The 22,700-nt window shown below is 37.0% G+C and overlaps 2 protein-coding genes and 9 non-coding genes across 11 annotated transcripts in view; 10 read left to right on the top strand and 1 right to left on the bottom strand.

Annotated features, from left to right (window-relative positions):
• Window positions 1-22,700, top strand: part of LOC139991573 (uncharacterized) — a 331,311-nt gene that overhangs the window by 147,833 nt on the left and 160,778 nt on the right. The gene's annotated exons all lie outside the window — the stretch shown is intronic.
• Window positions 1-22,700, bottom strand: part of LOC139991572 (uncharacterized) — a 148,909-nt gene that overhangs the window by 59,443 nt on the left and 66,766 nt on the right. The window lies entirely within an intron of this gene.
• On the top strand, window positions 2-120 carry LOC139991787 (5S ribosomal RNA). Its single transcript, XR_011800910.1, has one exon. It is a non-coding gene; the product is annotated as a 5S ribosomal RNA (ribosomal RNA).
• LOC139991786 (5S ribosomal RNA) lies at window positions 334-452 on the top strand. The gene has a single exon (XR_011800909.1). It is a non-coding gene; the product is annotated as a 5S ribosomal RNA (ribosomal RNA).
• Window positions 668-786, top strand: LOC139991825 (5S ribosomal RNA). Its single transcript, XR_011800946.1, has one exon. It is a non-coding gene; the product is annotated as a 5S ribosomal RNA (ribosomal RNA).
• Window positions 1,001-1,119, top strand: LOC139991785 (5S ribosomal RNA). Its single transcript, XR_011800908.1, has one exon. It is a non-coding gene; the product is annotated as a 5S ribosomal RNA (ribosomal RNA).
• On the top strand, window positions 1,319-1,437 carry LOC139991784 (5S ribosomal RNA). The gene has a single exon (XR_011800907.1). It is a non-coding gene; the product is annotated as a 5S ribosomal RNA (ribosomal RNA).
• On the top strand, window positions 1,637-1,755 carry LOC139991783 (5S ribosomal RNA). The gene has a single exon (XR_011800906.1). It is a non-coding gene; the product is annotated as a 5S ribosomal RNA (ribosomal RNA).
• Window positions 1,955-2,073, top strand: LOC139991828 (5S ribosomal RNA). The gene has a single exon (XR_011800949.1). It is a non-coding gene; the product is annotated as a 5S ribosomal RNA (ribosomal RNA).
• On the top strand, window positions 2,287-2,405 carry LOC139991816 (5S ribosomal RNA). The gene has a single exon (XR_011800938.1). It is a non-coding gene; the product is annotated as a 5S ribosomal RNA (ribosomal RNA).
• LOC139991805 (5S ribosomal RNA) lies at window positions 2,620-2,738 on the top strand. The gene has a single exon (XR_011800927.1). It is a non-coding gene; the product is annotated as a 5S ribosomal RNA (ribosomal RNA).

Below are 22,700 nucleotides of genomic sequence, written 5' to 3'. Positions count from 1 at the left end.
AGCCAACGCTCATACCGCGTTGAGAGCACTCGTTCTCGTCCGATCACGAAAGTTAAGCAACGCTGGGCACGGATAGTACTTAGATGGGTGACCGCTTGGGAACTCCGTGTGGTGTTGGCATTTTTTTATTTTCTTTCCATATTTTGCATTTGTTTTTTTTTTTTTTTTGTTTCTTTTTCCAATCACTGAATGACTGTATGAATTGACGCCCTCTCTGGCGGGATCTACGCCTGGTATCCCTTTTGGGCTGAGACGTCTGTCCTGTTCAGAGATTCACGGTCAACTGAATAGTTCTCTGCACGTCAATATCGACTAGCAAAACTACTTCTTTCAGCCAACGCTCATACCGCGTTGAGAGCACTCGTTCTCGTCCGATCACGAAAGTTAAGCAACGCTGGGCACGGATAGTACTTAGATGGGTGACCGCTTGGGAACTCCGTGTGGTGTTGGCATTTTTTTATTTTCTTTCCATATTTTGCATTTGTTATTTTTTTTCTTTTCTGTTTTTTTTTCCAATCACTGAATGACTGTATGAATTGACGCCCTCTCTGGCGGGACCTGCGCCTGGTATCCCTTTTGGGCTGAGACGCCTGTCCTGTTCAGAGATTCACGGTCAACTGAATAGTTCTCTGCACGTTAATATCGACTAGCAAAGCTACTTTTTTTAGCCAACGCTCATACCGCGTTGAGAGCACTCGTACTCGTCCGATCACGAAAGTTAAGCAACGCTGGGCACGGATAGTACTTAGATGGGTGACCGCTTGGGAACTCCGTGTGGTGTTGGCATTTTTTTATTTTCTTTCCATATTTTGCATTTGTTTTTTTTTTTTTTTTTGTTTCTTTTTCCAATTACTGAATGACTGTATGAATTGACGCCCTCTCTGGCGGGACCTACGCCTAGTATCCCTTTTGGGCTGACACGCCTGTCCTGTTCAGAGATTCACGGTCAACTGAATAGTTCTATGCACATTAATATCGACTAGCAAAACTACTTTTTTCAGCCAACGCTCATACCGCGTTGAGAGCACTCGTTCTCGTCCGATCACGAAAGTTAAGCAACGCTGGGCACGGATAGTACTTAGATGGGTGACCGCTTGGGAACTCCGTGTGGTGTTGGCATTTTTTTATTTTCTTTCCATATTTTGCATTTGTTTTTTTTTTTCCAATCACTGAATGACTGTATAAATTGACGCCCTCTCTGGCGGGACCTGCGCCTGGTATCCCTTTTGGGCTGAGACGCCTGTCCTGTTCAGAGATTCACGGTCAACTGAATAGTTCTCTGCACGTTAATATCGACTAGCAAAGCTACTTTTTTTCAGCCAACGCTCATACCGCGTTGAGAGCACTCGTTCTCGTCCGATCACGAAAGTTAAGCAACGCTGGGCACGGATAGTACTTAGATGGGTGACCGCTTGGGAACTCCGTGTGGTGTTGGCATTTTTTTATTTTCTTTCCATATTTTGCATTTGTTTTTTTTTTTCCAATCACTGAATGACTGTATAAATTGACGCCCTCTCTGGCGGGACCTGCGCCTGGTATCCCTTTTGGGCTGAGACGCCTGTCCTGTTCAGAGATTCACGGTCAACTGAATAGTTCTCTGCACGTTAATATCGACTAGCAAAGCTACTTTTTTTCAGCCAACGCTCATACCGCGTTGAGAGCACTCGTTCTCGTCCGATCACGAAAGTTAAGCAACGCTGGGCACGGATAGTACTTAGATGGGTGACCGCTTGGGAACTCCGTGTGGTGTTGGCATTTTTTTATTTTCTTTCCATATTTTGCATTTGTTTTTTTTTTTCCAATCACTGAATGACTGTATAAATTGACGCCCTCTCTGGCGGGACCTGCGCCTGGTATCCCTTTTGGGCTGAGACGCCTGTCCTGTTCAGAGATTCACGGTCAACTGAATAGTTCTCTGCACGTTAATATCGACTAGCAAAGCTACTTTTTTTCAGCCAACGCTCATACCGCGTTGAGAGCACTCGTTCTCGTCCGATCACGAAAGTTAAGCAACGCTGGGCACGGATAGTACTTAGATGGGTGACCGCTTGGGAACTCCGTGTGGTGTTGGCATTTTTTTATTTTCTTTCCATATTTTGCATTTGTTTTTTTTTTTTTTTTGTTTCTTTTTCCAATCACTGAATGACTGTATGAATTGACGCCCTCTCTGGCGGGATCTACGCCTGGTATCCCTTTTGGGCTGAGACGTCTGTCCTGTTCAGAGATTCACGGTCAACTGAATAGTTCTCTGCACGTCAATATCGACTAGCAAAACTACTTCTTTCAGCCAACGCTCATACCGCGTTGAGAGCACTCGTTCTCGTCCGATCACGAAAGTTAAGCAACGCTGGGCACGGATAGTACTTAGATGGGTGACCGCTTGGGAACTCCGTGTGGTGTTGGCATTTTTTTATTTTCTTTCCATATTTTGCATTTGTTTTTTTTTTTTTTTTTGTTTCTTTTTCCAATCACTGAATGACTGTATGAATTGACGCCCTCTCTGGCGGGATCTACGCCTGGTATCCCTTTTGGGCTGAGACGTCTGTCCTGTTCAGAGATTCACGGTCAACTGAATAGTTCTCTGCACGTCAATATCGACTAGCAAAACTACTTCTTTCAGCCAACGCTCATACCGCGTTGAGAGCACTCGTTCTCGTCCGATCACGAAAGTTAAGCAACGCTGGGCACGGATAGTACTTAGATGGGTGACCGCTTGGGAACTCCGTGTGGTGTTGGCATTTTTTTATTTTCTTTCCATATTCTGCGTTTTTTTTTTTTTTTTTTAATCATCTATGATCATGTACACCGAGAAATAGGTATTAGGTTGGGATCAGTATCTATTTTTCGGCCGTCTCACGCCGGCCAGTCAAACTAGTACATACTAATTTTTGACGAATTTAACTATAGCTCCTGATGATAAGCATGCGCAAAATATAGAATCCAATTGGCGAAGTTTTGTGCCGCTGTTTTTATCGTCATAACAACATCGATTAGATGGCATTGTCACGTAAAATAATAATAACAATAAAAAAAAAAGGAAATTGAAGATTAATAATAATAATGAAGAAATGAATGTAGTTCTTAACGCGCTTTGTTCACACTGATTACAATTCACTTCCGAACTCCAGCCGTGATCTTTCAAGACTGAAGCTGTTACAACTTGACTTTCGGTGGAATCCGATTCTTTTCTTTTTCACCCCTGAATATCTCCACTATCCACGCTTTTGTTTGGCGTTCGCGATTTTTGTCACGCACGTCTTCTTCTCGAACATTCGGCGAAATGGCCGTTGGGATATTGATGATTCATTAGACACCATCACGCTTCGGCGACATGCATTGTCGCCGAGTGCCGCCACTTCTTTATTTCCGTCATAAGCCCCATCGGTCCCGAAGCGCGGTCTGGTCTCTGATGTGGATTGTAATGTGGTTGGCGTCACATAACCCCCTCCGTAAATTGATTTTAGTGCTTAAAAATCTCAGTGTTTCTGCAATACGGAGCGGTGGAATTAGACTCTGGCTGGCTCGATATATACTTGTTCTTCTTCGTCGTGGTATCATGCTTTTGAGTTTTGTTGATATCTGTAGTACTTCTGTATAATTATTTGGGGGTGTAGGGATTGTCGCAATGTTTTGAATGTTATTTTTTGTTTTACAGCATAGTAGGTGGATACATAATTTCTTCGGTAAACATTTCTTCGATAGATCGAATATCCCTATTTTGTTAAGAAGGTAGATCCCTGTCAATCCTAAGGCAACGTAACCTGCTATTTGCCGAAATGAAAGTCCCCATGATTTAATTGATTGTATTCGATGAGAACACGTTTGTTTTTTCGTCCAGTCGCGGGGAGACGCCGTCGCGTGGAAGCGCGTCAACGGGAGTCGTAAATTTCCGTTACGATTGCACGAATCGACACCACGAGCAGGGCGATCCCCTTATTTCTTTTGGAATAATAGGGGTGTTTGGTTTTGAATATAACTGGAATCTACAGTTATATAATATATATACATTTGTTTACACTGGATTACAATAATTATTACGTGGACCGTTTGATATGTATCGATGTTCGTTGAATTTGCAATTTTATCCGTTAGGGTTTAAGATGTATGCGGTATGATTTCTGAAGAAAGACTAACTGCCCTAGGATAAATTTCTTGTCCTCTCGGGGAGACGACCCCCACCGCGCTCGGATCACACCACCGCTCGCGCCGATGATCACGTATGCCGACTTCTTTGTGAAAATAAAGAACGGACCGAAATCGACGTTTCTGGAACTCGCGGCCGGGTGGCAACCATGCGCTCGTCGATACATTGTATGTTCCGTCGGGAAGATGAGACGATTCGTATATGACGCTGAAGGACCGCGAGAGACGGTTAGAAACACGATCCATACCAAACCTCGAGATGCAACACTTTTCTTACAATACTCTGAACCGTCACTTTGTTGGATTCGTACAATAAATTTTACTACTATATCTAAAGCATCCTGCCCACAGGTGACCATAAATAATATTCCAATTTCAAACAAAGATACAGTTAGATATCTGGGCATGATTCTAGACAGAAGAATGACATGGAAACGGCACATCTTAGATAAATTCAAAGAGCTGAAAACAAAACTAAAAAAATTCAACTGGCTCATTGGCAGACGCTACAACTTAAACATGCAGAGTAAAATAATGCTATGCAAAGCCATATTAAAACCTGTTTGGACCTATGGGATATAACTATGGGGAACAGCGAGCAACTCCAACGTAGAAATTCTCCAACGATTTCAATCAAAAACTCTAAGATCCTATATAGATGCACCTTGGTAAGTTACCAACGAAACGATACACCGCGACCTTAAGATAGCCACAGTCAAAGAAGAAATATCCAAGTTCAGAAACAGATACAATATAAGAATTAACAACCATCAGTATCCAATTACTTTTACTAGTTACCCAATTACTTGACACGACGGATCCGATCCGCAGACTAAAAAGACAATACCCTTTAGATCGAAGCATTAGATTCAACTAGAATCAAACATACTGTAAACTCTTATAATCCAAGTTACAATACCACGCCAAAATAATTTACTTAAAATTTTCTATGAGAATTGATTGTCTACTAAATAAAAAAAACATATCAAGTTCAATTTTTTACTTTATTTGTAAAACGTTTAAACTGCGATGCGAGGAAATCGCCGGTGATCTGTCAATTTCGTGATTTTTTGTGTCTCCTATGTGACACCAGCAACGCTTTGGTAAAATAAGAACGTAACTTCGAAAGTAATGGTTTTTCGACCCACGTTTATTCAGATCTTTTTGCTTGTTTTGATGAGTATTACCTACTCCCAAAGTTTGTGCCAAACATTTCAAGGCATCCTATGGAATATATTTTTCTGTTCGACGCTTAGTTATCAAAACAATCGAGTCTGAAAACTTGTCAAGTATACTTGAACCTGACTAATTATTGACTGAAGGTGAATAAACAATCAGCAAAAGGTTAGTTTACATGCAAAAATAAGTAAAAAATGTGGAATAAAATTTGTCCGTTTAAGGCTTCATTTAAAGAAGATTGGCCGTGAACAAAATTTGAACATGTTTTTATTAAGAATAAAACTAGTACACGTATGTGATAAATTTTTAAACATGATTTTCTTGGTAACAAAGCTTGTGAACAAATTTTATTCGACATTTTCGATTTATTTTCGTATATAATATAATTTCCTGTTGATTATTTACTTCTATTTACTTCTATCTAGTCTGGAATTAGATATATTCAAATATACCTACTTAACAAATTTTTGAACTCGATTTTCTCGAAATCGAAGCGTTGTATGAGACAATTTTATTGTATATCTTCTTCTTATTTTTTCATAAGAAATTACGTCATACCCGCTTGTATATGTTATTCAACCGGATCTTGCATATTTATATCTCTGAGCTTGTTTTAACGTATCGTAGATTTGAGATAAATTTTGATCTTGTATTACAGAATTAGAACAACTTTAGTCAACTTTCTCTAAACCAAAAAGTTCTGCTACTTTCGCAGGTTCTATTGGAGATGAGTTTGATCTTCTTAACAAACCAGACCGAGAAACAAAGGGCAAAATAAAAAAGCATTAACTATGACCAATCATGGGAACAGGAAAACACTTCAACTCTTAATTGGCAAAGATTTCATCGTGGTTAGTGATTTTAGAATGACATTAACATTTTTCCAATTACTTAAAAATTCAGGTTAGTTAAACAAGATTTAAATAATATCCTAAATGAAAATTTTAGTTTGCTCCTCTGGCAACGATATTAAAAAAACGATATTAATATTCTAAAATTAACGCACCATCTTTTTCTTAGTGAGTGTTTCAAATTTCAAGTGGATCCAAAATAACATTCTACGATTAAACGATTTAATTACTTTCTTAGAAAATAATTTAAATTTTATAATTTATTAATAATTCCCCAAATATAAAAAACATTGCAATTATAAGTGATCACAAATTTTTCATTCCCAATTCGTTAATCAAGAATCTAAAAATACTCAAATTTTTTCATCATTGATAATGAATTTTTGTCTAGCATTTTTCATCTTTTCCATGAGAAACTGGCATCTAAAAAGTTTATTTTTGTATCATACTTCAAAGGTAATCTACAATATCTGAAGAAATAAAAACTTATGTTGTTACGATAAACAACATGTTATTTATCCGCGCTATTATCTGCGATTAACAGAGTCTTACGAGTTATCGAGCGTTCTTACTTTATCTATGCGAATACGTTGTACAAATGTCTATCGACGGTATTTATTACGTTTATATTTATATTATTTATTCTAAATATACTTGACGGTTGCAGCAGCAATCTTTTTCATTGTTTAGTAACATCGATCCTCTCATTATCCGCCACATTGGTGACCCCGACGTGATCTGAAACGAAATGGCAACCGATAGCAAACGAAGTACGGCCAATCAAGCGCTTTGCGTACCGCCCTTAATGCCCATGAAGATCAGGCTGTGGTTCTCCATACTGGAGAGACAATTCGCGATCGCTGACATCACCGACGATGAAGAAAAATCCACGGCTCTCATATCGTGCCTCGAGCCTCAGTATCTGGAGCGAATTGAGGACATAGTGATGAACCCTCTGGCCACGGGTCAATACGAAAAACTGAAGGCCGAGCTAATTCACATCCTGGAAGAATCAGACAGCGATCGAGTGCAGAGATGGGCGACCGGAAGCCGTCCCAATTCTACCATGATCTAAAAATACTCGCCAGTCCATTCGCGTCCGAGCAGTTCATCCTCATCCTGTGGAGGAATCGTCTGCCGGATCGCCTCAGGGAAATCCTGTCCGTGGTGGATGACACGAACGTAAAAAAGTTAACGCGGGTCGCGAACAGGATACAGGAGGCGTTTTCGCAGAATAGACAGCGCGCAAACAGAATGACTGCCGTTATCAAGTCGCCGGTACAAAACTCGGCAACGAGCGACCCGGTGGCCGCCGCCATCAACAGCTTGAGCGAACAGTTTAACCGTTTGGAGATGCGAATAGACGCATGGCAAGCGACAAACAGCGTCGACCACGCTCACGCTCGCGTACACAATTCCGCCGCCGTTCGCGCTCGAGAGATTCGCCACGGCGAGACGGACTATGTTTTTACGACGCGCAGTTTCGCGAACGCGCGCTAAAGTGTCGTTCTTCGTGCAAGTGGAAGCAGGGAAACGGGACCAGTCGTGCAATTTTCTTTCTTGCGTCGACTCAATGACGTTACATGTGATAACAAGTGCTGAGTAAAGCTAAGTCCACACTGAAAGACAAAAGTCGACAGACATACGTCATTCGAAGAAAAGTCCGTGAACACACTTATTTAGTTTTTCATTCCAATGGAAAACACGAGACAACGTCTGCGGGTGGAATGTAAATGGAATGTGCTTTTTATCCCGTTTGGAAAGCAAAAATTTCGTTGTACGGTGGTGAGATCTATGATACAGTATTTGTTATCGAGACAAGGAAAAGCGAAAGTAAAAAGTTTGAAAATGCATGTCGTTCGTCGAAATCACTGCAAAATACAAAGATCAACTTCGTTTCTTTTTAATAGAATTATTTTTTAATACATTAATCAGTCATGACATTCCCTGTAAAAAGTTACGAACCTATGTATTTATGTCGAAAAACTGTTACCTTTGAGATGGTTGAAAAACATAAATAAAAGCCATTAAATCCTGGGCTAGTATTTCATGGTAAAAGATTATTTTCGTCATTACAATGTTAATTATTTATATGATATGTGAGTCCGCAAACGAATGTATGTATTTATTCTTTAAAAATCAGGATTTAAAAAGTTTAAGGTATGTACCCTACAAAGATTCCTGAATTTCAACATTCATAAATTTCATCTCCAGCACATCCCTAACTCAATAACACGCCTGGTACTCAGCCTACTCCTGCTGGACAAACGACATTACTTGCAGACAGTCTCCTAGAACATCTTCTGGCGACTATTGGCGGACAATATCTGCAGACAATGTCTATCAGTGTAGCCGAGGCTTAAGACAGCAGGAAAGTACATGTGCACATAATAGGAAGGTATCTACTTAAGAAATATTTACTAGCACATGCATATGTTGCGGCTTAAAAATTAAAGAGCGAAATTAAATATTGTAATAATTGAGACTTTTTAAATTGTGTTAAATATTATACAAGTGCACAGAAATAGCTCCTTTCATATATCATTCATTTTATATTGTAAATTTAAAAAATCAGTAATTGCAGTTTCATCATTTCTATAATCTAAAAGTAAAATTAAGATTAGTTTTAAAAAAATGCAATATTATAATGTATTTCTGTAAAATAAAGCACATCGAATGTGATTACACGATTTTTGTCACACGGAACATTTACATTGATTCATACGTATTTTTCGATGATGCAATCAGATTTGTTCAATCACTCATATCTTCTATGTAATAATGCTTTGTATTACTTGTCAACAGTAGTATAAATATATAGGGTGAATCTAATTTGTGCTTAATATATTCAGAAGAATGAAATCCTAATAATCCAAATAATAATTTTATTTAATTGCCCAGGGCTGATCTTGCGACCGTTCGAGAGATGTCTGCACGCGTATAATATGAGAGTGTAAAACCCAAGAGGGCATTCCGTGTTCACATGTCCTTAAAAATCCATTTCCCGGACTCTTGTCTGGGTTTTTCCCGGAAAATCTTGGTGTTGTAACTGACAAACATGTTGAGCGATTTCATCAGAACATTTCATATATGAAGAAACAATACCACACTAAGTGGAATGCTGTTATGCTCGTTGATTGTAGCTGGATACTCAAATGGGATGTCTTTCGAGCAACATATTTCAGGAAATCAGCAATTCCGACATTTTACGCAATGTTCCACGATTTTCAAATGTGTAGAATTATACGAGTTACTAAATAATGATCCTGTATGGCACACAAAAATCAGGCGTGATAGAAACAGACAGATTCCATATATGAGTTCAGCATACAACATGCTACTCGAAACACATATTAAATTTTACGTGATAAAAGGAAGTAAAATTTTGTAGACCAGTGTTATTATCAAGTGTACTGTTATGTTATTGCTTATTAACAGAAATAGCGGAAGATGTGAAGATCCCTTATCTTAACCCATTTGCATCCAAACGCGGATTATTACGCGTGCTGCGACTGCTCTTTTTATTTCCATTTTAATCTAAATAATTTTTTTTTAAATAAATAATTTTTACTTTTTTCCTCTGTTGTAAAGAACGTAAGATGTGATGTTTGACATTATCGAAGTGACATTATCTACCAATCGTTTTGAACAGTAAATTTTCGATGAACTCCATGAAGAATTCGGATGTCATTTACTGCACCTACGACCGATTGCGCGCGGTGATAGGGACCAGTCCTCTTAAGTAGGGCCATGATGCAAATGGGTTAAGAGTAACGAAAACAATGGTTGAGAATTTCCGATCTCAGTTCTTAACCTCTTAGGTACGACGCGCCACTATAGTGGCTGACTCTACCGACTCATTCGCTCACCGTTTGAACTAAATGATTTTTTTTCATTTGTCTTGTTTCAGACTTTTTCTGTAACAACATTTTATAACTGTGTTAACAATATGCAGACAGAATATATAGACTCTGTTTTGATATTCCAGTTTCAGGTATCAATTGTTGCTTTTCATTAATATATTATTGTTACATGCTCTTTTTAACATGCTGATCCGTATTCTTATAATTTTTTAGAATCTTCAGCCTCAAAATGTCGCTTCAAAATAGAAAATAAAGAGCAATTTGAAAAATACTATCGCACTATGAGTGTGAAAATTGTGACGTAGGTGTACGTGTCGTATTGTGCTTTAAAATATACCTCAATTCTATTATTAATTATTAAAGTAAATTATTAAAGTTTAAGTATATGCATCATATATTTAAGAACAATTATAATTTAATTATCAAAAACTTTATTTCAGTGTGCTTGCGCAGGAAACAGCATTATCCGTCACACATTTCAGTGCTGTATCGTTTACGCGTAATTCGCGTCAAACTCTGTCGTAAGAGATTAAACGTATATTCTTAACAAATTTGGTACTTAACAAACAATATACAAGTTATATGTATACTCTACTATGTTTGATGAGTATGAATTACACGATGTTCGATGGTTCGTGAATGAACGAACTTCTCCCGGCGGTCACGCGATAGTTTTATGTCAGTCTTTAATATATGTTTCGAAGCGGTGGCCAGCAATAGAAGCGAGGTTTTGCTAAGCTTGCGGAATGCTACTTAACGCAGCTTTGAAACGAGGTTAGAAGCGTTCCGATGCTGATACCGAGGTATCTAGTGTTTTTGAGCTTTTGGATCAGTGAACATTCCAGGTTGTAGATCACAGAACATTTTACTAATGTTTTTCTTGCGGTAAGTAATAACTTACATTTAATAATTAATAAAAGATTAATCAAACATATCGTATTCATGAAGTATTTTTTAAAAGCTATTGCAGATGTGCATTATTGCGAAAATAATACAAGATAAGTAATTAAATTAAATTAAAATGGCAAATTCTACTTTCAAGTATTTAAATTTAAGATATAAAACTTATAAAATATGTACGAGCTTCACATAAAAATAGCTTTCATATGCAAAACGTTTTGTATGTTGTTAATTAAAATAATAAATTTTCATACATTTAATGCCTTTGCAATACCACTTTATTTATTCATTATCCAACTAAAATTTACGTCATTTATTCTGCCAGCTGTAAATTAAAAGTTTCCGTAATCCACGTATAATCTTTAATCATCCTTATTTTGCTTAAAGGTTAGTGATAAGTACTAACTACTTACTTTAATTGAAAAAGAAAACCGATCGATCGGCTTTTCATTAAAACGATTGGAGAGTTGACTTCGTGCCAATACAATTAAAGAAATTACACAGTAGATACTATACAGCAAGATTGTATGAAAAGTATTTAAAGTATTTTACTGTTTTAAAAAAGTATTTTGAACGGAAAAAGTAACTATAAAAGGAAGATATTTTTAAGAAGATTTTTTATTATTGTTCTTGTTGAGGTTATTAGATGTGTGAACAAAGAAACGTGTGGATAGATTGTAAGGTAGAAAATATAATTTAATATAGAAGTGTAAATACAAGTAGGAATATATATGTAAGCTGGTCCAGATCCGCACGCTAGTGTCACGTAAAATAATAAAAAAACACAAAAAATAATAAAAAAACATAAAAAAAAGACAGAATTTATTTCTTCACACTTGATTTACACTTGACTTCCGAACTCTAGGAGCGACTTTTTAAGACTGAAGCTCTTACAATTCCGCCTTTAAAAACTGATTTGTTTCTTTCTTTGTCATCCCTCAATATCCCCACTATCCACGCGTTTGTTAGCCGTTCTCGAATATTCGGCAAAAGGACCGTTGGGATATTGAGGGTTCATTGAGCACTTCGCCTCGCCGACATACACTGTCGCCGAGTGCGGCCGCATCTTTATTTCTATCATCAGCGGTTCCGAAGCGCGGCCCGGTCTTTGATGTAGATCGAGGTGTAGTTGATGTTACACTAGCAGTGTTACCCTATGACTAAAGGAACGCCGAAAAAAACGTCGCACGTGTGCCGCTTATCGTCTGTCGTCGACGCATTCTTTTGTCTATGCGCTATAGACGACATCGGCGCCTTGTGAAAGCTGAAGACCAGATGTAGAGTTTTCTCAGAAGTATCGATCACTTCAACACCCTCCCTAAAACTCTACATCCTCACATACAATTATCTCTTTGTGAATATTTGAAGCTTAATTTCGACAATGCCTTTCTCTTTACCATTCAAATTAATTTATTACTAAAAATACTACGAGAAGACTTAGTAGATCATGTAGAGTTTTTCTTTTTCTTTTACAAGTAATAACCACTTCGATACCCTCCCTAAAAACTCTACATTTCTACAAACAATTACCTCTTAATATCCCTTTTATTTTTCAGGCCTAATTTCTGTCTCAAATATTCAAATCTTGGTTTTGGCAACGCCTTTGTACATATATCTGCCAGTTGGTCTTCGCTTGTTACATACGTTACATCAATTTCGCCTCTATTGTATAAATCTCGCAAGAAATGATATCTTACATCAATATGCTTACTTCTTTGATGGAATTCTGGATTTTTAATTAACTTCACAGCACTAGTATTGTCTACATATAGCATATACTTAAGGATGTCTATTTTACATTCAGGAAATATTTTTTTCAACCACATAATTTCTTTCGCTCCTGAGGCTGCACTGACATACTCAGCTTCGGTCGTAGATAAAGCTATACATTGTTGTCGCTTACATTGCCATGAAATGGCTGCATTCGCATACTTACATACAACACCTGATGTTGACTTTCTTGTTTCTTTGTCGCCTGCATAGTCAGCATCGCTGAAGGTTTCGAGACTGCCTGCTTTTGTATATAAGAGTCCCATGTCTACGGTCCCTTTTATGTAGCGTAAAATTCGTTTGACTAATTGCCACTGATGCTTATTTGAATTTTCTAAATGTCTCGACGCTATATTTATTGCAAAGCTAATATCTGGCCTACTTACGGTTTGTAAAAACATTAAGTTTCCTACAGCTTCTCTGTATGGTGCGTTACAATCATTATCGCCTATGTTACTTTCATTCCAATTAGTCTCGATAGGTGTAGAAACACTGTTTGCCTCATTCATATTAAATTTTTCTAATATGCTTTCGATGTACCTGCTCTGATGAATGAATATTGAACCATCTTCTAGTCTATCAATTTCAAGTCCAAGAAACCTCTTTACTACTTTCGAACTCGTAATTTTGAATTCCTTATTTAAATTGTTGAAAAATTTATCGATTAGAGATTCGTCTGAAGCTGCTACCAGTCCATCGTCTACGTATATGGTCATCAACATTAATTTGTCATCTTCTGTATAAATATAAAAGCAAGGATCTGCGTTACTCTGATAAAATTTTAAACCTGAAATAAATTTTGTGAAACGTTCCGTCCAACATCTTGGAGACTGCTTTAAGCCATATAGGCCTTTTAGCAATTTACAAACGCGATTTGTACCATCATCAAAACCTTTAGGTTGTTTCATATAGATGTCTTCTTTCAGACTTCCATATAAAAATGCGGTTTTAATGTCAAACTGTCCAAGGTATAAATTATTTTTGGCAGCAATACTGAGCATTAATCTAATTGTGTCAAACCGAGCAACGGGACTATAGGTTTCCTTATAATCTATGCCTTCTTTCTGTGAACACCCTTTAATCACAAGTCGCGCTTTGTATCGTTCCGAATTGTCCGGATTTTGCTTTACCGTTAAAACCCACCTATTACTAAGTGTCTTTTGATCTTTTGGTTTTTCTACAAGGATCCACGTCTTATTTTCCTGGTGCGATTTCATTTCATCATGCATAGCCGCTTTCCATAATTCTTTCTTTTCGGATCTCACCGCTTCGTTAAAATCTACCGGTAGTTTTTCCGCTACATACATTGTTGGACTACCATAAAAATCGGTTCGTTTGATCTTATCTCTATCTCTCAATTGTCTCACATTCTCGTTGGTTACATGAAGTTGTTTTTCATGTTCACTCTCTGCGCTTTCATACGTACATGTTCCATCGCTCTGCGTACACACATCTTCGCGCTCGACAATTTTCGGTAAACTTATATTAACGAATTTTGCAGTTTCTAGTTCGGGCATAAATATTACATCACGGCTTAATATTACATTTCTTACGGTCGGCACGTATACTCGATACCCTCGTCCGTCATCTAGATAGCCTACCAAATATCCTTTGTTAGCCTTTTTGTCAAGTTTACTTCTCTTTTCTTCAGGTATGTGTGCAAAGCACTCAGTACCGAAAACTCTAAACTTTTCTACATCTGGCGATTTCCCGTACCACAATTCATATGGTGTTTTATTGTCCTGTCCTGTTGGCCCTGTCTTATTTATGACATGCACTGCTGTGTTCATGGCTTCGGCCCATAAAAACAGCGGTAGATTTGGTTTCGAATGTAGCATTGACCGGCCTGCCTCTACTATTGTCCTATTTCCTCTTTCTGCGACGCCATTCTGTTCAGGAGTGTATGGGACGTTAACCGTGTGCCTAATTCCCTGGTTTCTTAAAAATTCTTTAACCTCTTTATTTTTGAATTCTTTCCCTCCATCACTATGAATTTCTTTGATCTTACTGTTGAATTGGTTTTCGACTTCTAAACAAAAAATTTTTAGCTTTTCGATTACTTCTGACTTACGTCGTAAGAAGTAAATCTTCGTGAATTTCGAAAAATCGTCTTTAAATATAAGAAAGTATAATTTCTTTCCTAATGACTCGACTTCCATAGGTCCACATACATCCGTATAAATAATCTCGCGAGGTTTAGTCGCACGCTTGATTTTCTCGTGAAAACTCGATCTATGATGTTTCCCGTATGCGCAACCTTCACAGAAAAAGCTACTATTCTCTACCACTTTTATATTTGAATTCCTTAAAAATTCCTTAACGTGTCTGATGTTTTGATGACATAGTCGTTCGTGCCATAATTGCAACGTATCCGCGTTTGACTCCGCTCTATTGCTAAGATTGCAAACTGACGGTATGATAACTCGCATATCGACCTTATATAAATTTCCGATAACCGAACCTCTTGCTATTACTTTCCGGTTTTGTAAAAATATACAATTTTGCCCTTCCTTTGAAATACAGAAGTCTATACCCCTCCTTGCGACAGATCTTATGGAAAACAAATTTCTTTTCATACCTGGTACGTATAATACATCGTTCATTGTACATGCTACCCATTTTCCGTCCACAAAAGTCTCTACTTCGATTTTTCCTTTGCCGCATGCATCCATGAACGTACCATCGCCGATCTCTATCTTCACCGTGTTGTCGAATTTTTCGAGGACACTGAACCATTCTTGTCGTCCTGTCATGTGATCTGTAGCTCCTGAGTCGATTATCCAAAGATCATGGTTTGCCGCGATCAGTTCCAACTTCGACAAATTGTGGGACACATTTTCAGATTCTTCCCATTTAAAATTGAAGAACTGCTTCTGGACCATATTTAAATTTTCATTTGATTTCATATCATATACAGAATTTAATTTTTTCCACATTTCATGTGCTGTTGTGCAGCATAAAAGAAGATCCAACGGTTTCCTTCCTACCGAGGTCACAATTAATTTCCTCGCTAATCGATCTGCCTTCGAAAATCTTTCACGGGCGATTCCCTTTTCCGCACTGTTACCTGGATAACACAGATTCCCTTCACACACGTTGATCAGGTCGTCATTTTCCTCCAAAAGTGTACGCATAATAAAACGCCACTGGAGCCAGTTTTCTTCGCCACGTAACATCTCGATTTTCGCACTTGCTGATTCCATTTTAGTACTATCTCTTACTTTACCAAGCACAATACTTTAACACTTTATTCACTTCGCGTTGCTACCTTACAATCTACAGCCCTGGGCCCATAACCTGTTGTGGTTATTAGATGTGTGAACAAAGAAACGTGTGGATAGATTGTAAGGTAGAAAATATAATTTAATATAGAAGTGTAAATACAAGTAGGAATATATATGTAAGCTGGTCCAGATCCGCACGCTAGCAGTGTTACCCTATGACTAAAGGAACGCCGAAAAAAACGTCGCACGTGTGCCGCTTATCGTCTGTCGTCGACGCATTCTTTTGTCTATGCGCTATAGACGACATCGGCGCCTTGTGAAAGCCGAAGACCAGATGTAGAGTTTTCTCAGAAGTATCGATCACTTCAACAGTTCTAAAAAATATTCAGTACGGAATTTTTGTAAACTTTTCTTGAAAAAACCGTGTATAGTAATGTCAATAAAAATTTAACGAAATTAACATGAAAATATTGGTCCCCCAGTAGCGCAAAAGGCTCACATTTCATTCCGCCTAACCTTTCTCCTATTCTTCTCCAAAAATTAATCGACATTATAATCTGAAAATTGTATGCATGTATGATATTATAACTAATTTTTCGTAAAAGTTTATACAAACGCATAAAACGTATTAAAAAAAATAAAAACGTGGGAAAGTTTTCCGCGTTTTCCGTTTGCCAAGAAAAAGGTATTCTTAATTTCAAGTTACATTATTTGAATTATTACTTCAAATAATTAAAACGTGTTGTTTTATTTCATACTTCTTCTTCTTCTTTCTTTACGTTTTACGTCGCATCAACTACGAGGCGAGGCATTAGCAACGATGCTGGGTCAACTATTTGAAATAATTATGAAATAACTTGTTCTTTGAAAGTATATTTCAAGTAATATCATTTCAGAGATGCTCCGGTCTGACGTATATTCGCATTTTTACTGTTTATACCATAAAATATTACAGTTTCTCCTTCATGATTTTGACGATTATTTCTTGTGCCACATTTGAAATAAAAAGAAAAAAAATAATTTCTTATTTTAAATTGGTGTTGTTTCAAACGAATCGGTATTATTTATATTTTCAAATAACAATATTAAAGATGCTATGATACGGGACAAGATGAAACATTTCAGATAGTAATTTCTTATTTTAATTCCAAATACAATTTGCCAAGTCTGATTCATACTCGCGTATCGGTATATGACTTAATAATTGTATAGAAACCTGGAGTCAGAGTCTCCATTGATATACCAGATTGCTCGATAGTCGTTGTCCTACAGAAATGCTAAACTTTGCCGTTATCTGCGGCCTCCATGATCGAATCGTGCAAATTGCTTCCTTCTCAAGGTTGTAAATCTGGAGCTGACCTTGCTACTACACAATTCTATCACGAATGTTGCCCGCCAAACTAATATTGGGCAGCTGGTTGTAAACGGAGAGTAAGTGAATAATGGTCGGTAGTCAGCTGTGTGTGTTTGGTCCCCAACAATGGAGTAGATGCATCGTTGTCGCTGTCCAAATACTAGTTATTGGCGCTTTGGTACGCGTCAAAAGATTAGTGATAATTATCGAAAGTGTGACGATATTCCACACGAATCTCTGTCGTAAAAATACAGTTACTTACGAATAATAGAAACTAAAGTATTAAGTTTCGAATTACCTTTTGTCTGTGTCGATGAAAAGCCCTGAAGAAGATGGGACATTCTCACGTCGATGATCCAGATTACAAAAAAAATTGAGGACGAAACGCTTGGCTCCTTAGCGTACAATTTTTTCCCGTCCTAACTTAAACGCACAATTTTGCTTTTAGTATAATTGGTTCTCGGCTATATAACAATATATTTTTCGTAATTTTAAAGCTGTATATTCGTTTTTAATACAATAAGACGCAAAACGCGAAGTGAGAGAAAGCAAGTATTTTTGTAGATACGCAAACGTGATATATATTATACGTGAATTTATTAGTACAACAAATGGATTGTTGACTGCTCACGTGTCTCACAGAGACACGAGTGTTAAGGTGTTAATTGTAAAAGTTTTCCTGAACATAGCAACAGTAACAATGGCAATAACGTTATCAACAATAACATGGCGTTACGATGACGACATTTTTAGAGTATTAATCAAGAAAGAGCAATTCATAGTAGCATTACTTCGTGAGTTGGTAATTAATGGTAACTAATGATACTACAATGTAAAACTATCTGATATATCGACAGGTCAGGATCGAGCATTATAGAAATCAATTTTTATTTAAATTTTTATTTATTTGTTATTTGCTTTGTTACTTGATTTTAAATGATGACGTAAATAATAATATACGGCTATGGTACGGCCTATAACGAGATCGAAAAGTTGTTACCGCTTCCTCGTATAACTCGATTGCAAAATTGTTTAGAAATATATTGTTAGATTGGTTTCAAATTTTACCATTGTGATCATAATAACCGTGTCTCATTATAATGCTAATGAAATTCCAAAATGTTTTATATATAACATATAATATGGACATAAAAGTTCTCTATCTCAAAAGCATATCATTGCCTTGAATATGTAAGGTAAACGAACAAGAGCAATATTTGTAATTGTGTTGCCGCGTTCGCTTCCTATGTTTTGTTGCAGGCTGGACTCATTCATGACTTGCAAATGTATGTAAACGTTTCTGAACTGTTTCGACCATTACAGTTATGCATTAACTTGTGTACGATAACAAGAATTTTATGTATTATGTGATAGTTATTTTATATATATATGAAATATATATGAAAGGACATCGGGGCCTTTCTTTTGGGATTTTTGGGAGGATACCCAATACTATAGTCTAGACTATTTATGACGTAGCCACGGTCACGGGATGGACGTTTTTATTTAACAGAGAAGTGCCAATATTATGAGACATACGTTGTATTAACAATCAAACCCCCGGCAGGAGCAATGTCGCTGCTACGCGGGTCTGCCTAGCAACGGTGGCTGCAATTTTGTTGGTACTTTGTGCTTAAAAATATATTCTACGTTTAATAAAGAGTTACCCCGTTGACCGTGGATTCGTTATTGAACCTAAGAACATTGTCGTTAACATCTCGAGTGTCTAATCACCACGGTTATTTGTCAAACTTTGTAAAAATCATATTTATACCAGTAAATATAATCTCTATTGTACAACAACGATGGCTAGTCCGAATGAAGATTCGTTACACGCCCCTAAACCTAACTATAACCCGACATATATATATTGTAGAATCTTTACTACAATTAGTTTATTTACAATAAATGGATTAAACAGATGTTGGTTAAACAGGGAACGATGGTTGTTTAACGTGAACTAATCACAATAACGTATTATAATTAAGACAACTAGATAGTTAATTTGCAACTCCCGTCACCACAGATCCAACGCTCTCTTTCACGCGGGCCACACTCTCTCGATAACGCAATTCGCACTCTCTGACTTTTCAACTCACAATCTCGGGCTTCTCAACTCACACTGACTGTTAATTCGTTTTTGTCCCTTAGCAACCTCTTGTCTTTTGTCTTAGCCCCACGTCTTCTGTCTTACCCCACCACGCACGTGTTCCGCAACCGCTCGTGGCCAGGGTCACACAGACCTTTTCCGCGAAATTATTCGATTGAAGGATCAACGATACATTGTTGGGCCTGTCGGCACTTCGGCTTCCTCGCGATATTGTTTATTGTTCGCTCGATATCTCTTAGACCTTTCGTCTACGATACTACAACATATATATGTCGGAGATAAAAGGACATCAAGGCCTTTCTTTTAGAATATTTGGGAAGGTCCCCAATACTTTAATCCAGACTTTTTATTATAGCTGTACTCAAATAATAAAACAGAGAAATAGTTGTTTATGATTTAATTTAGCCGCGGTCATGGGAGGGATGTGTACCCAACAGAGGTATGGAGTAATTAAATAGCTCTCCTTAAAAACAAAGATTGATCCGAGAGGTACAGGGAGGTACGAAGAGGAGTATATAAAGGGCAGTTCCACTTGGACTGAGATTCAGTCCGAAAAGTTCTACTTGTATGGCGAACAAATACGTTGAGTGACACCAGAATCGTCTATCAAATCGTATTCGTCATCCCGTTGACCGTGAATTCGTTGTCGAACCTAAACTCATTGTCATCGACTTCTCGATTATCCAATCGCCGCTATTACTTGTTACACCCTGTAATACTTACATTCGTATCAATAAATATCATCTATAATATACAACAACGATGGCCAACTCGCATGAAGATTCGTTACGCGCCCCGAATTCCAACGATATCCCGACATATATGTCGGAGATGAAAGGACAACGGGGTCACCCGTTGGAATTGCTTGGAAAAGCCTCAATATCATTCACGAAATAACCCAGACACAGTCATTCGAAACTTGAGACAATGAGCTTAGGCTCGAGGCGACAACCGGTCGCCGAGCGTAGCCGCGGTCACGGGATGAATGTTTCACTTAACAGAAAAGTACCAATATTGTGAGACACACGTTGTATTAACAATCAAACCCTGGGCAAGAGCAATGTCGCAGTTATGCGAGTCTGCCTAGCAACGGTAACAGTTTGTTGGTATCCCAGGCCAACGTTAAACAAAGCCAACGCAACCGTAAGGAAAAGAAAGTTTCCTTTACTCAATTATTCTTGAGATCTCCTTGGTGAGTGACACATCGTCTAGAGAGCAATATAAAGAGCGTCATTGTGAGCGATACTTTTGTGTGTAGAAATTCTATTCTGAGTTTAATAAAAGTGAGCCCGTGGACCGTGGATTCGCTATATCGAATCTAAGATCATTGCCATCAGCGTTTAGTTACTATTGTTATTGTTCAAACTTATTTCTTCTGTATTTGTGTTAATAAACGTTATCTTGATTGTGAAACTACAATGAACAATCCAGGCGAAGATTCTTTACACGCCCATAATCAAAACTCAAACAATTCTACTCCGACATATATATATATATATATACACAGAGTTAGTTGCGTTACTTCAAAAAAGTATTTATTTTAGTCTTTGCTTTGTTATATGAGGTTCTATATTTACATTATTTTAATATTTTATTGTAAAATATAAAGATACTTATATATATATCTATGGTACAATCACATTCCCAACAATTTTTATTTACTTTAATTTTATTGAGAAGTGATATTTAAGCTTAGGCATAAGGATAATACACATAATAAAGACTGTTTAGTTTTAAAAATTATGAAAACGTTTTATTATTCAATTTTATATCTTTTTGAACATACAGTACCTTAGTCTGTCCCTCCACATAATTACCCCTTAAATTTAAACATTTATCATAGTTCGCAAGTTTTAAAACCCCCTTGCTGTAGTCGTTCACTGCCAGACCATTTAACACAATAAGTATTACGCGAATATTATATGTTTTGCCATTGAAACCACAAGAAATAAACATTTAATTTTTTCACAACATTATGTTATATTTGCATACTTTTTCAGTAAAAAAAGCTTTAATCAGTAAGAAAAATGTAGCAAGCGGTGGATCACCGATGACTATCTCAACAGTCAACACATTAACCAATTATTGACTGCAGACTGTCAAGCTACAATTGGTCCTTTGCAAAATGCTTTTCACCTAGGAACTTTTCAAGCTCAGGGTGGCTATAGACGGAAATGCTGGCCAAAACAGAACATATTTTTTTCTTAATTTTAAAGATCTTTGCATTGCGTTTCATTTATGAATTATCAAAGCATGATTTTTCCTTAGTATCAGCTTTCTTTGTACAATCCTCGGATATGCGGTAAATCAAAGTTGATATTATAACGTGAAATTTTTAAAGCAAAATTGAAAAGAACTTTTTGTTTCAGTATCGATTTGTAATCCTTTTCCTTCAATGTTGGTAACTGTCTGCCGTGCTCTAAATTTATATATATTCTGATCTCATTTATCTTCTTTATTTCACTATCTACACTTGAGATAAAGGAGAATACAAGATCCATATATTTTTTCCTTTGTCCCAAGGAAATAGTTATGTATAAAGCGAGATCAGGAGCCATTTTTTAAAAAATAAACTTTAAAGATTCCTGAAAAAAGATCCGTTGCATTTTCCTGCGATAAATTACGATATTATGAGCTGTTATTTCTTTGCCGTCAGCATCGTTTATGCCAATACATCGCGACCTGAAGATACCCACAGTCAAAGAAGAAATATCCAAGTTCAGAAACAGATATAATATAAGAGTTAACAACCAACTAGTTGTTAACTAAAAAGACAATACCCTTTAGATCGAAGTATCAGATTCAACTAGAATCAAACCTACTATAAACTCCTATAATCCAAGTTACAGTACCACGCCAAAATAATTTACTTATAATTCTGTATGAGAATTTATTGTAAATAGTCTACCAAAAAAAAAAAAAAAAAAAAAAAAAAAACAATAAAGAGAAAAGCATCGTTTATGCGATGCACATTTATGGCATAGGATTGGAATATTGTGTTTTGCTTGATTAATATGCCTATTTCTATATCTAACGTTTCTATATCTATATAGTTCTATATCTTAACATTTGTTAACCATTATAAACCGGGGATTCGTTGAAGAAGAAGAATACATTCTGGTCAGTATTAGGTATGTAATTGCAAATTTTTGAATTCCTTTTTTCTCTTTCCATCGAAATTTTTAGTGACATAACGCAAGATTAGACACACCCCACATTTACACATTGTTAGAACCAATTAACCAAATTTTATTAAATCCAAGCTCATATTAAATATGAACTTGGCCAATAAAAACGGGCCAAAGT

The sequence above is a fragment of the Bombus fervidus genome, chromosome 10, assembly GCF_041682495.2.
Source record: "Bombus fervidus isolate BK054 chromosome 10, iyBomFerv1, whole genome shotgun sequence".
NCBI lineage: Eukaryota > Metazoa > Arthropoda > Insecta > Hymenoptera > Apidae > Bombus > Bombus fervidus.
The sequence above is the reverse complement of the archived record's forward strand: the minus strand, read 5'-3'. Positions and strand labels throughout refer to the sequence as shown.